At 39.3% G+C, this 12,308-nt stretch overlaps 1 pseudogene; it reads left to right on the top strand.

Moving 5' to 3' along the window:
• Positions 1-1,708: 1,708 nt before the first annotated feature.
• On the top strand, positions 1,709-2,654 carry LOC116581829 (annotated as a pseudogene).
• Positions 2,655-12,308: the final 9,654 nt, after the last annotated feature.

Genomic DNA, 12,308 nt, shown 5'->3' with positions numbered 1-12,308 from the left:
TCTCGGCCTTTTTCTTTTCCTAGCTACAGATTTCAAATCCTCTGAGATTCTTTTGATTTACTATGCATTTTCTCAGAATGCAGTAATACAGTATAGAAAGCCCAGCTTCACCGTCATTTTGTTCAAATGCCAGGAAATGTATGCATGTATTTAATACATATATATCCATGAAATCTATATATCTATATACACTATATATGGCGTTTTTACAAAACATTCTGGAACTCTCACTCTGTGTGCCTAAATAATTTTTCTCTACAGCATATCCAAATTACTGAAAGCCTAACTCTGGTCCCACAAGTCTCATATTTATAAACACAGGTGATTCATCTCTACATCCGTTGTCAAGTACTGCTTCTTACAAACATGTCCTCAAGAACGAACAAGTGCATAAAGATAAGGCAGTCAAGGAGGAGTTCTATAAGTGGAACTTGCTGCTAGCTTTATATGAAACAGACCATACCTGAGGAAATAAATGAATAGTTAAAAACTAGTAACTGTCACTCAAAAATGGCTTCCCACAGTTCTCCTGGCACTACAGCTAATGAATATTTATTAACAACCACCCAAAACAAAACAAAACAAAAACCAAAGAAAAACAAAAAGATGACCCCGAATAAAAAGTGAAAAATAACTTCTCACAAAACTTGAGTGCCTGTGAGGTGATTGGTCCCAGCAGGTAAGACTGGCGGATGCCCCACTTCCCAGCGGAGCAGTTGGAGGACCTCCACAAGTACCCCAGATTAAAAATAAAAAGGGTTTAAGAGAGATAAGAACTTTCTTCATCGTCATCAATGTCCACGATATCCATCCGTGTTTCCAGAACGTCCTCTGGTGAAGCTAAATGTAAAAACCATGTTTCCAACCATACTCCTCAAAGGAAAAACAAGCCTTAAATGAAAAGTGGATAAAATCAGACAAAACCAAGACCTCGTTGGAATTAACGGTTGCTGGAAGGACAAAAACGAACAGTGCAGAGGAGGAAGAGGCTCCAGAGAACTGGAACTCGGTGAGGTCGAAGGCGGTGTGAGTGAGAGCGAACACATATGCTCAAGGTAATTAAGTGTGGGAGGGAACTTGAGCAGCTAATCTGGTTATTCTCCTCTGCTCCGATGAGGTAGTCGGTGTCAGGGCTATTTCTCCTAAGTTTAAAGTGTGGGTGTAGCCAGGGAGTACGAAGAGGGAGGTAAGTGTTCCAGTTAGCAACTAACTGCTAGATAGAAGCTCACCTCACACACAGACATTCGGACGGCCAACAGACCTATGAAAGGAGGCTCCACATCACTCCTCAGGAAAATGCAAATCAAAACAACAGTGAGATCCCGCCTCACATCAGAATGGCTAAAATTAACCAGTCAGGAAACAACAGATGCTGGCGAGGATGTGGAGAAAGGGAAAATCTCACACTGTTGGTGGGAATGCAGACTGGTGCAGCCCCCTGGAACACAGCATGGAGGTTCCTCCAGAAGTTGAAAATAGAGCTACTCTACGACCCAGCAATCACAGTACTGGGTATTTACCCAAAGGATACAAAAATACCCATTCAAAAGGGATACATGCAACCCAATATTTACAGCAACATTATCAACAACAGCCAAATTATGGGAATAGCCCAAATGTCCTTTGACTGATGAAGGGATAAAAAAGAGGTGGCAGCCCTGGTGTGATTCCGTCCTGCGCGGCTGTTCTGTGAACAGTAGTTGTTTATCTCCATCTGCCTTCTCTCCCACCTAAGCACGAGCCACCACCCCATGGAAGATTCGATGGATATGGACAGGAGCCCCCTGAGGCCCCAGAACTACCTTTTCGGTTGTGAACTAAAGGCTGACAAGGATTATCACTTTAAGGTGGGTAATGATGAAAATGAACACCAGTTACCTTTAAGAACGGTCCGTTTAGGAGCTGGTGCAAAGGATGAATTGCACATTGTTGAAGCAGAGGCAATGAATTATGAAGGCAGTCCAATTAAAGTCACACTGGCAACTTTGAAAATGTCTGTACAGCCAACGGTTTCCCTTGGGGGCTTTGAAATAACACCACCTGTGGACTTACGGTTGAAATGTGGTTCAGGGCCTGTGCATATTAGTGGACAGCACTTAGTAGCTGTGCAGGAAGATGCAGAGCCAGAAGATGAAGAGGAAGAGGACGTGAAACTCCTTAGTATATCTGGAAAGCGTTCTGCCCCTGGAAGTGGTAACAAGTTTCCTCAGAAAAAAGTAAAACTTGCTGCTGATGAAGATGATGATGAAGATGACGATGATGACGACGATGAAGATGATGATGATGATGACGATGATACTGATGAGGAGGAAGCTAAAGAAAAGGCTCCAGTAAAGAAATCTATATGAGATGCTCCAGCCAAAAATGCACAGAAATCGAACCAGAATGGAAAAGACTCAAAATCATCAACACCAAGAACAAAAGGTCAAGAAAAAACAGGAAAAGACTCCCAAGACAATGAAAGGACCTAGTTCTGTAGAAGACATAAAAGCAAAAATGAAAGCAAGTATAGAAAAAGGTGCTTCTCTTCCCAAAGTGGGAGCCAAGTTCATCAATTGTGTGAAGAATTGCTTCCGGATGACTGACCAAGAGGCTATTCAAGATCTCTGGCAGTGGAGGAAGTCTCTTTAAGAAAATAGTTTAAACAGTTTGCTAAAATTTTCCGTCTTATTTCATTTCTGTAACAGTTGATATCTGGCTGTCCTTTTTATAATGTAGAGTGAGACTTTCCCCACCATGTCTGATAAATGTTGTCCAGGTTCCATTGCCAAAAATGTGTTGTCCAAAATGCCTGTTTAGTTTTCAAAGATGGAACCCTTTGCTTGGTTTGAAGTATGTATGGAATGTTATGATAGGACAGAGTAGTAGGGGTGGTCAGACAAATGGAAATATGGCGGGAGATAAAAATATACATGTGAAATAAACTCAGTATTTTAATAAAGTAAAAAAAAAAAGAGGTGGCATATGGAATATTACTCAGCCATAAAAAATGAATGAAATAAAAACACAGAAGGCAGATCAGGGATAAGGGATGTCTTCCAGGGACACCTCCTCTGAAACCACATTCTCTCCCTCTCTCCAGCCAGTTAGCAGAGTTTAACCACACTGAATAGAGCAAACATTCAAAGCCATGGAAACCCACAGACTACTTGGGGACCTCCAACAATACAAAAAATTTTTTAAAGATATATTAAATCCTTAGACTGAAAAAAAAAACCCTCTTGAAATAGATGTAGTGACAAATTATAATATTAATAAATCTCATGTATTTGAAATCATACTACAAATGTTTCTTGGCCACCATGGAATTCATCTAAAATTCATAAATTGAATTCAATTTGGTTGATAGATTAAATTGATCTATAGATTAAGTACAATCCCAACCATAACACCGGCAGGCTTTTTGCGGAAATTAGCATGACGATTCTTAAAATTACACAGAAATTCAAGAACCTAGTATAGTCAAAGACAGAAGAAAAAAAAAAATCAGTCTATCCTCAGGCTTACTGTAAAGCTATAAATCAAGACAATGTGGCAATCACACTTCTGGTTATATATATCCAAAGGTACTGAAACCAGGATTTCAAGCCAATCTATTCACAACAGCCAAGATATGAAAGCAATCTAAGTATCCATCCACAAAAGAATGGATAAAGAAAGTATATATGGTATATATATACTATATACTATACACATACACACACACACACACACACACATATCCAGACAGCCTGTGTGTGTATATGTGTATGCATGTGTGTGTGTGTGTGTGTGTGTGCGTGTGTGTGTATTCACCTTTACAAAGGAAGGAATCCTGACATCTGCAACCATAGGAATGAACCCGGAGATCGTTGTACTCAGTGAAATAAGCCAGACACAGAACGACAACTAAACTGTGACGCCATTTATATGAGGACTCTAAAGTAGTCACACTCCTAGAAACAGTGTGGACTGGTGGTTGTCAGGGCTCGAAGGGGAAACATAGACGCCTTAGTCAAGAGGTACGAAATTTCAGTAGAGAAGGTGAGTAAGTCCTGGAGATCCACACACAGCATCATGCACAGTTAACAACACTGTGTTATATACTTAAAACTTTGCTGATGGCATAGACTTTATGTTAAATATGTCAAAACTAAAAATAACAGTAATGATAATAAAGGCAGGAGTCAACATTGGAGATGATGGATATTTTTACGGCCTCGGTTGTGATGATGGGTTTCACAGGTATATATGTATTCCTGACTGGTCAGACTCTATACATTAAATATGCCTGGCTTTTTCATGTGATCTGTCTCAAAAAATGGATTTTAAAAAGACAATATGGTACAAGTATGAAGATTTAAGTAGAGAGCAATGGAAAATGAGAGAGTCCAGAAATAGACCCACATGTACGTGTTCTTTCTTCTTTTAACCAAAAGTACCAAATCAGTTCAATAGGCAAAGGAAAGTCTTTTTGATAAGCAGTGAGGGATAACCTTTAAATATTAATGGGAAGAATAAATCTTACTAATGGATAAACAAATCGTGGTCTGTCTGTACAACAGAATATTACGCAGCCATAAGAATGACTGAGCGCCGACACAGCGTGCAGCGGGGAGAAAGCTCACAGAGTCGTGCCAACCACAAGCAGCCACGCAGTAAAGGTCACATATTCTATGACTGCATTTATGGGAAACATCCAGAACAGTCGAAGCCACAGAGACAGGTCGGTGGCTGCTGGTTGCTGGGGAAAGAATTGCAGGACGCAACTGAGTAACGGCCGGAGTGTCCTTTTGGGTGAAGAAAAATGGTTGGATACGGAGCGGACTTGGTGGTCACAAACCACTGTCGGTGCACTTGTGCGTTATGAGAATTCCCCCTCAGCTAGGAAAATAAATCTTTGCTCCTTGCTCACACCCACACAGGAATTAATATAGTATAGACCTCATTATAAATCTAAACTTGGACAGGCACCTGAAGAAAATTTGGGAGACTATCTTCATGACTGGAGGATTAGCAAACTTTCTTAAGAGACGTCACAGAAATCAGACACAGTAAAGGAAAGAATTAGTGAAACTTTAACAAAATTAAAACTTTGGTCACTGAAAGTCACGAAGCATGATTGTGTAAGGAAAACATGATTGTGCAAGGAAAAAAGAGAGAGAGAGAGAGAGGCAAACCAAGAAACAGACTCTTCACTACAGAGACACACTGATGGTCAGGCAAGGGCAAGGGGTGGGGGGTTTGAACAGGTGACGCCGATGGAGGCTGCACCTGTCGTGATGGGGCATAGGTGACGTTGCTCGTGCTGAATCACTGCATTGTACACCTGCAACTAGTAGTACACTGCATGTCGACTAACTGGAATTTGAGTAAAAACTTTGAAAACAATAAAAAATAAACTTATGTGTAGAGGTACATTAAAATGATTGTGCAAATCTCAGACTTGAAGAAAAGATTCAAGAATTATGTCTCTGACAAAAGATAGGGATTCAGTATATATAAAGAGCTTGAAGTGTGATGTTCAAAAAAGACAACCCAATTAAAAAATTAGAAGAGAGGGGCACCCGGGTGGCTCAGTGGGTTAAAGCCTCTGCCTTCGGCTCAGGTCATGATTCCAGGGTCCTGGGATCCAGCCCCGCATCGGGCTCTCTGCTCAGCAGGGAGCCTGCTTCCTCCTCTCTCTCTGCCTGCTGCTCTGCCTACTTGTGATCTCTCTCTTTATATCAAATAAATAAATAAAATCTTTTAAAAAATTAGAAAAGAGTTATTCAAATGAGCAAAAAACACGTGAAAAAGTGCACATTACCGCTCAGCATAAAAATGGAAATTAAAACCGCTGAAGTATCACTGGAGCATCATTTCTGAACACCGCGTGTGGGTGAAGATTTCAACGACTGCAATGGTATAACCACTTCAGAAAAAGATCTGGCAGTTTCTCATCTACACAGACGTGATCTGGAAGCCAGCAATTCCAGTCCTAGGGACTTACTTCAGAGAAATGAAAACATGTTCAGAAAAAAGTCCAAGGAACAATCCTGACGTCGGTTGGTGTGACAATCAGTGGGTCCACTGCTCGGGACAACAACGAAACCAGCGCCACCTGATGATACACGCAACATTGGGGGGAAATCTCAAAAACATTATGCTTTGTGCAGATAGCCTCACACAAGCCACAAAACTAATCTGTAGCAGAAAAATAAATCAAAAGAGCAGCTGCCTTTGGAGAGTGGGAATGGATATGTACCTGGAAGAGCCACAAGGGACCTTCCAGAAGTGGCGGCGGTCTCCTCTAGGTTAGCAGATGTTCAGATTATCCCTGTGCTCGTGCATGCAATACCTGGACACTGCAATGAAATATGCTCATTTGTTCGTATAGACATTTTCTGCAGAAGACATGGAACTCTAGTTAACGATGGGCATGCTGGAAAACTCAAAGTGCACTGTCCTGATATTTGTTACTTAGGTGGAAATTATTAAAAAGCTGGTGACCAGTGGGTAGCTGGACAGATAGCAGCTGTACATACAGATAGACGCCTCATAAAATGAGCCTCGAACACTGTTCCTAGAAGAGACGAAGTGGCTGGAGACTTCGTCTACGCATTTAAGGAAGAAATAATGGCAATTTTATGGCCATGCTTCCCGATCTCTTAAAAGAGGACTGATTATCTGAGGAGAGTATAAACTGGACACCGAAACTTCACAAGGATTAAAAGTACATACGCACCAATCTCTCCCACGAATATACATGCAGAATTCCTGAACACAGTATCGGCGTATCAAATACCGTAATATAAAGGAGGCTACTACATCACATATGCAAATTCAAATATCCAGATCCAAAGAAACAAAGGCTGATTACACGCATAATAAATATTAATAATGAGATATTTAAAAAAGTAATGCATAGCTTTGATGAAAGTGTGGTTTGTCTTCCTCCCTGATTTTATCTTATTTTATTTCCCCCCCATGTTTGTCTCTTTGTTTCTTCCATCCCACATGGGTGAAGTCATATGATATTTGTCTTTCTCTGACTGACTTATTCCTCTTGAAACCTTCATACGCAAATATTGGTATTTTAATGGACACAAGTTTTTTTAATAAAGAGTAATTTGGGAGTATTTAACAAAAGGGGCTTTAAAATGTACATATATATTAACTTTACATATCTACTGCTTATCATATATCATGAGAAACTATGTAATTTTTACAAATAAAACAGAACTTCTGAAGGTGCCTTTGTATATTGAATGTCAATGGACTATCAAGCACTATGAGCACATGCTATAAGTTTTAACTCACAATAACAAAATATTTACATATTGTCCCCCATTGACTTTTAGGATTAAGCTGATTTCCTGATTCTAACCTAAAAGAAAGCTATGAACTCAAAGAATCCATATATCTATAGAGTTCATAGAATATGTACATATATTTAAAAAGACCTTTCAAGGATGATAGTTATTGAAGAATTCTTCTAGTAATCTTAATAACTCTAAAGACTAGACCAGGAAAATATAATTAAAAACAAAATTTCCTTCCACCTCAAAAATATTCTCCACAAAGGCAGAAAAGAAGGAAAACAACTATATCATTAATAAGCATTAAACCAGAATGTGATGCATCCCAGATCATTTGCTGAGAAGCTGGAGAAAGAAACTGCACCCTTTGAGGGAACCAGCTGGATACAAGCCATTCTGCACGTCCTCCAGATGGAGACTGACTAGCCTTCAAACAGAAGCCCTCAACACCGCCGCATGTCACACAGAGCTCATCCTAAGTCCTCTTGTTAGCTCAGGTCACCATCTGTGTTGGCTACTTGACTTTATCCAGCAGAAAATTACACTTCTCCTGTCTTGCCGGTAAGAGTCAGTTTTGCAACTTGGAGCAAGGTGGCCACTAAAGTTGGTTTCTACACTTCCACGGAAGCCGGGAGGTGGGGTTCTATCTCCTTTCCTGCATTTCAAAGGGCAAATGTCCTTGAGAAAGACATTCTTGGACAGTATAACTGGCAAGAGGTCTGTATAAAGATTTACTTCCCAAAGAGGCAGTGAAAGAATTTACAGCTACAAGTTATCTAAAGAAAATGCTGTAAGAAAAGGGGAGGGAGCAGTCTCTCTCTCTTTGCACCAAAGAAATCAAATTTTTTCTTTTCTTTTTTGATTTGTATTTACCCTTACTGGTTATCAGCAGCCTGTGCCTTTTTTCCCCCCTCTCAGAGGCTATTAAGAAGGGCCTGAAAAATATAGACTCATATTCGTGATCTTCCCAAATGATTTCTTCTTGGCAAGTTATTTCTCCACATTCAATGCCATCTAACCTTCCATCATCTCAGTCAAATGAAATTGAAAAAAAGGAAACCAGAGATTTAATAGATCTTTAACATCCGTGGTCCCGAAGGCTCAAAACCATTTCTCTCATGTATTCCTAATTTAAAAAATTCTATTTAGTATTTCCCATTTAGCCACCTGTACTTCTCAGAAAAGCAAGGAACTACTTGAGAAATATTATTTATCTAATACTGAGCATCAAATGTGAAGCTGACAGATCTTTAATTCACTCAAGAACAGGAAAAAAGGAGTCCAGGTTCAAGTTAGCTTCAGAGTGAATAACAGATACCATGGAAGAACTATCAGTAAAGGTGGTCTTTCTAATGCAAAAATCCAAATTAAGTGTCAACTTAGAAAATTCTTCTACTTTCTATTATAATTGGGTAGAACTCACAACACATGTATGACTAAAACAAACTGAAGCTTTATAAAAGCCTCAAATTCTGCTTTAATTGTTCTAATAGACAAATTCCTAGGTTTGTTCTGCTGTCAAGAAATACTTTTAATGCTATTCCGATCAAAATTCCACCGGTATTCTTCAAAGAGCTGGAGCAAATAATCCTAAAATTTGTATGGAATCAGAAGAGACCCTGAATCGCTAAGGAAATGTTGAAAAACAAAAATAAAACAGGGGGCATCATGTTACCTGATTTCAAGCTTTACTACAAAGCTGTAATCACCAAGACAGCATGGTACTGGCATAAAAACAGACACATAGACCAGTGGAACAGAGCAGAGAGCCCAGATATGGACCCTCAACTCTATGGTCAAATAATCTTCGACAAAACAGGAAAAAATATACAGTGGAAAAAAGACAGTCTCTCCAATAAATGGTGCTGGGAAAACTGGACAGCTATATGTAGAAGAATAAAACTCGACCATTCTCTTACACCGTACACAAAGATAAACTCAAAATGGATAAAAGACCTCAATGTGAGACAGGAATCCATCAGAATCCTAGAGGAGAACATAGGCAGTAATCTCTTCGATATCAGCCACAGCAACTTCTTTCAAGATATGTCAAAGGCAAACAACAAAGCAAAGAAAGATGAACTTTTGGGACTTCATCAAAATCAAAAGCTTCTGCACAGCAAAGGAAACAGTCAAGAAAACAAAGAGGCAACCCACGGAATGGGAGAAGAAATTTGCAAATGACAGTACAGACAAAAGGATCTATAATGAACTCCTCAAACTCAACACACACAAAAACAATCATATCAAAAAATGGGCAGAAGATATGGACAGACACTTCTCCAATGAAGACATACAAATGGCTATCAGACACATGAAAAAATGTTCATCATCACTAGCCCTCAGGGAGATTCAATTAAAACTACATTGAGATATCACCTTACACCAGTTAGAATGGCCAAAATGAGCAAGACAGGAAACAACATGTGTTGGAGAGGATGTGGAGAAAGGGGAACCCTCTTCCACTGTTGGTGGGAATGCGTGTTGGTGCAGCCACATTGGAGAACAGTGTGGAGATTCCTCAAGAAATTAAAATAGAACTTCCCTATGACTCTGCCATTGCACTCCTGGGTATTTACCCCAAGTATACAGATGGAGTGAAAAGAAGGACCATCTGTACCCCAATGTTCATAGCAGCAATGGCCATGGTTGCCAAACTATGGAAAGAACCAAGATGCCCTTCAACGGACGAATGGATAAAGAAGATGTGGTCCATATACACTATGGAGTATGATGCCTCCATCAGAAAGGACGAATACCCAACTTTTGTAGCAACATGGACGGGACTGGAGGAGATTATGCTGAGTGAAATAAGTCAAGCAGAGAGAGTCAATTATCATCTGGTTTCACTTATTTGTGGAGCATAACAAATAACATGGAGGACAAGGGGAGATGGAGAGGAGAAGGGAGTTGGGGGAAATTGGAAGGGGAGGTGAACCATGAGAGACTATGGACTCTGAAAAACAATCTGAGAGTTTTGAAGGGGCAGGGGGTGGGAGGTTGGGGGAACCAGGTGGTGGGTATTAGAGAGGGCAGGGATTGCATGGAACACTGGGTGTGGTGCAAAAATAATGAATACTGTTATGCTGAAAATAAAAAATAAATTAAAAAAATCAAACATATGTGTTACAATATCCTCAACAACACATATTTTGAGGACAACTACTATGTATTAAGTGTTTTCCCCTCCTAAACTTCTACAGACATGTCATGCTGTTTCAGCTTCACCATCACTATCACCATGGGCAGTGGGCACCACTATCCTGACTTTATAGGTGAGCAAAGAGAAAAACAGAGAGTAAACAGAATCCAGTTCATACGACTCTCATGACAAACATGGAAAGATACACATGCACACACACACGCTTATGCCTCACAGCACTGTCTGTAGTAGCGGAGGATGAGAAATCAAAATGTTTGTCCACAGTTGTCCTCTGTCCCAAAAGATTTTATGTTCTTACAGAAAGAAATGAGAATAGTTTCTATAATGAAATGGAATGGTCCTCCAGACCAGGATCTTCCTTCTAGTAGGTCCTCCAAAAACTACTGATTGCAAATAGCAAGACCCAGAAGTGATAAAAGTGAAAGTATGATATCCTTTTTTAAGTAAGGGAATATTATATACACAAAATTTATAATACATATAATCAAATTATATATAACAGAGTTATATATTATACTGCACACTTATTTTATATGAACATATGTATAATTATTACATAATAATACTGATCCTACTTAATAAAATGTACCAAATAATTAACAATTATTCATATGTGCATTTGCATACTGAATATATAAAATTTATATAAATATATTTGTATGTATGAATTTGTTAGTACATGTATTAGACGTCTCTCAAAGAATGTACCAAAAAGTGATTAATATTAATAACCTGTAAGAAAATAATTTGGTGGATGGCATCTGACAGTGGTATGAAGACTTTTCCCTCAATATGCAATTATATCTCTGAAATGTTGAGCCATGTGAATTTATCACTAATTTAAAAGCTAACCAAATTTAAAAATAAATGAGATATATAATATATATAATGAAAATAAAGAGGAAAATGACCTAAGTTTTTCACTCGTAAGCCTGTGCTCTTTATATGGCATATATATATATATATCTCGATATATATATACACCCATGGGTATTGTGAAGAATCATATAATCTAAATTAATACATTCTTTCAAGTTCCAATCATTCCCATTCCCCATCAGTCTAACTGCTACATCCTAAGTATTATCAGGGTTTGGTGTTCCAGGAATACCTGGCATCCCCATAGTTTTTCAGACACATTGCTGAAACCACAATGATAGTCTATCTTACACCAGCAAATGTCTAATTAGCATGAATTCATCAGGAAAAATTCCCTTCTCTGAAAATAAAAATCTCTCCCTAAGTCCGATCTCTGAGCACCAAGGCCTCTTCTCCAGGGGCAGTTCAGAACTATGCTGGAAAGATATCATATTTAAATGCACATCGCTCCCAAAAGACACACATTCTTAGTTTTTATTTGTACCTAAAAAACAGAGTGAAATCACAGTCCAGTTTTTGTTAGCTGCGGACATTTCACTTCATCTGGAGTCGATCTGGGTGATGGCTAAGCCGGCCGTGACCAACACTGTCCATCGGACGCCACCTGGCCGCTGACGCTGATGGATGGGAATTCATGATTCTGCATGTTCAGGGGAAACCGTCGGCTCATGATCCTGCATCAGAATCAGGTAACTTGGATAAACTCGCTCCCACCCACAGTCCAGGGACGCCGCCAGATGGACCCTACAGGTGTTCCAATTACTTACAGGTGTATTGCAGGAATACTTAAGACAGATTATATATCTATATCTATGTAGTTTTTATCTACATCACTGTGACCTAACATGTAGTGATGACAATTTATGTTTAACTCCCCACTGCTAAAAAAGAAATACAAAAGAGAAATCTTTCCTGTTTTCGAGAGAGGCTTTTGAACAGCGCGCTCTCACTGGTTAGTCTGTGTGTGCCTGTGCCTGAGCTCTAGA

This window comes from Mustela erminea, chromosome 21 (assembly GCF_009829155.1).
Source record: "Mustela erminea isolate mMusErm1 chromosome 21, mMusErm1.Pri, whole genome shotgun sequence".
NCBI classification, from domain to species: domain Eukaryota; kingdom Metazoa; phylum Chordata; class Mammalia; order Carnivora; family Mustelidae; genus Mustela; species Mustela erminea.
This window is presented reverse-complemented; position numbering and strand designations above follow the sequence as displayed.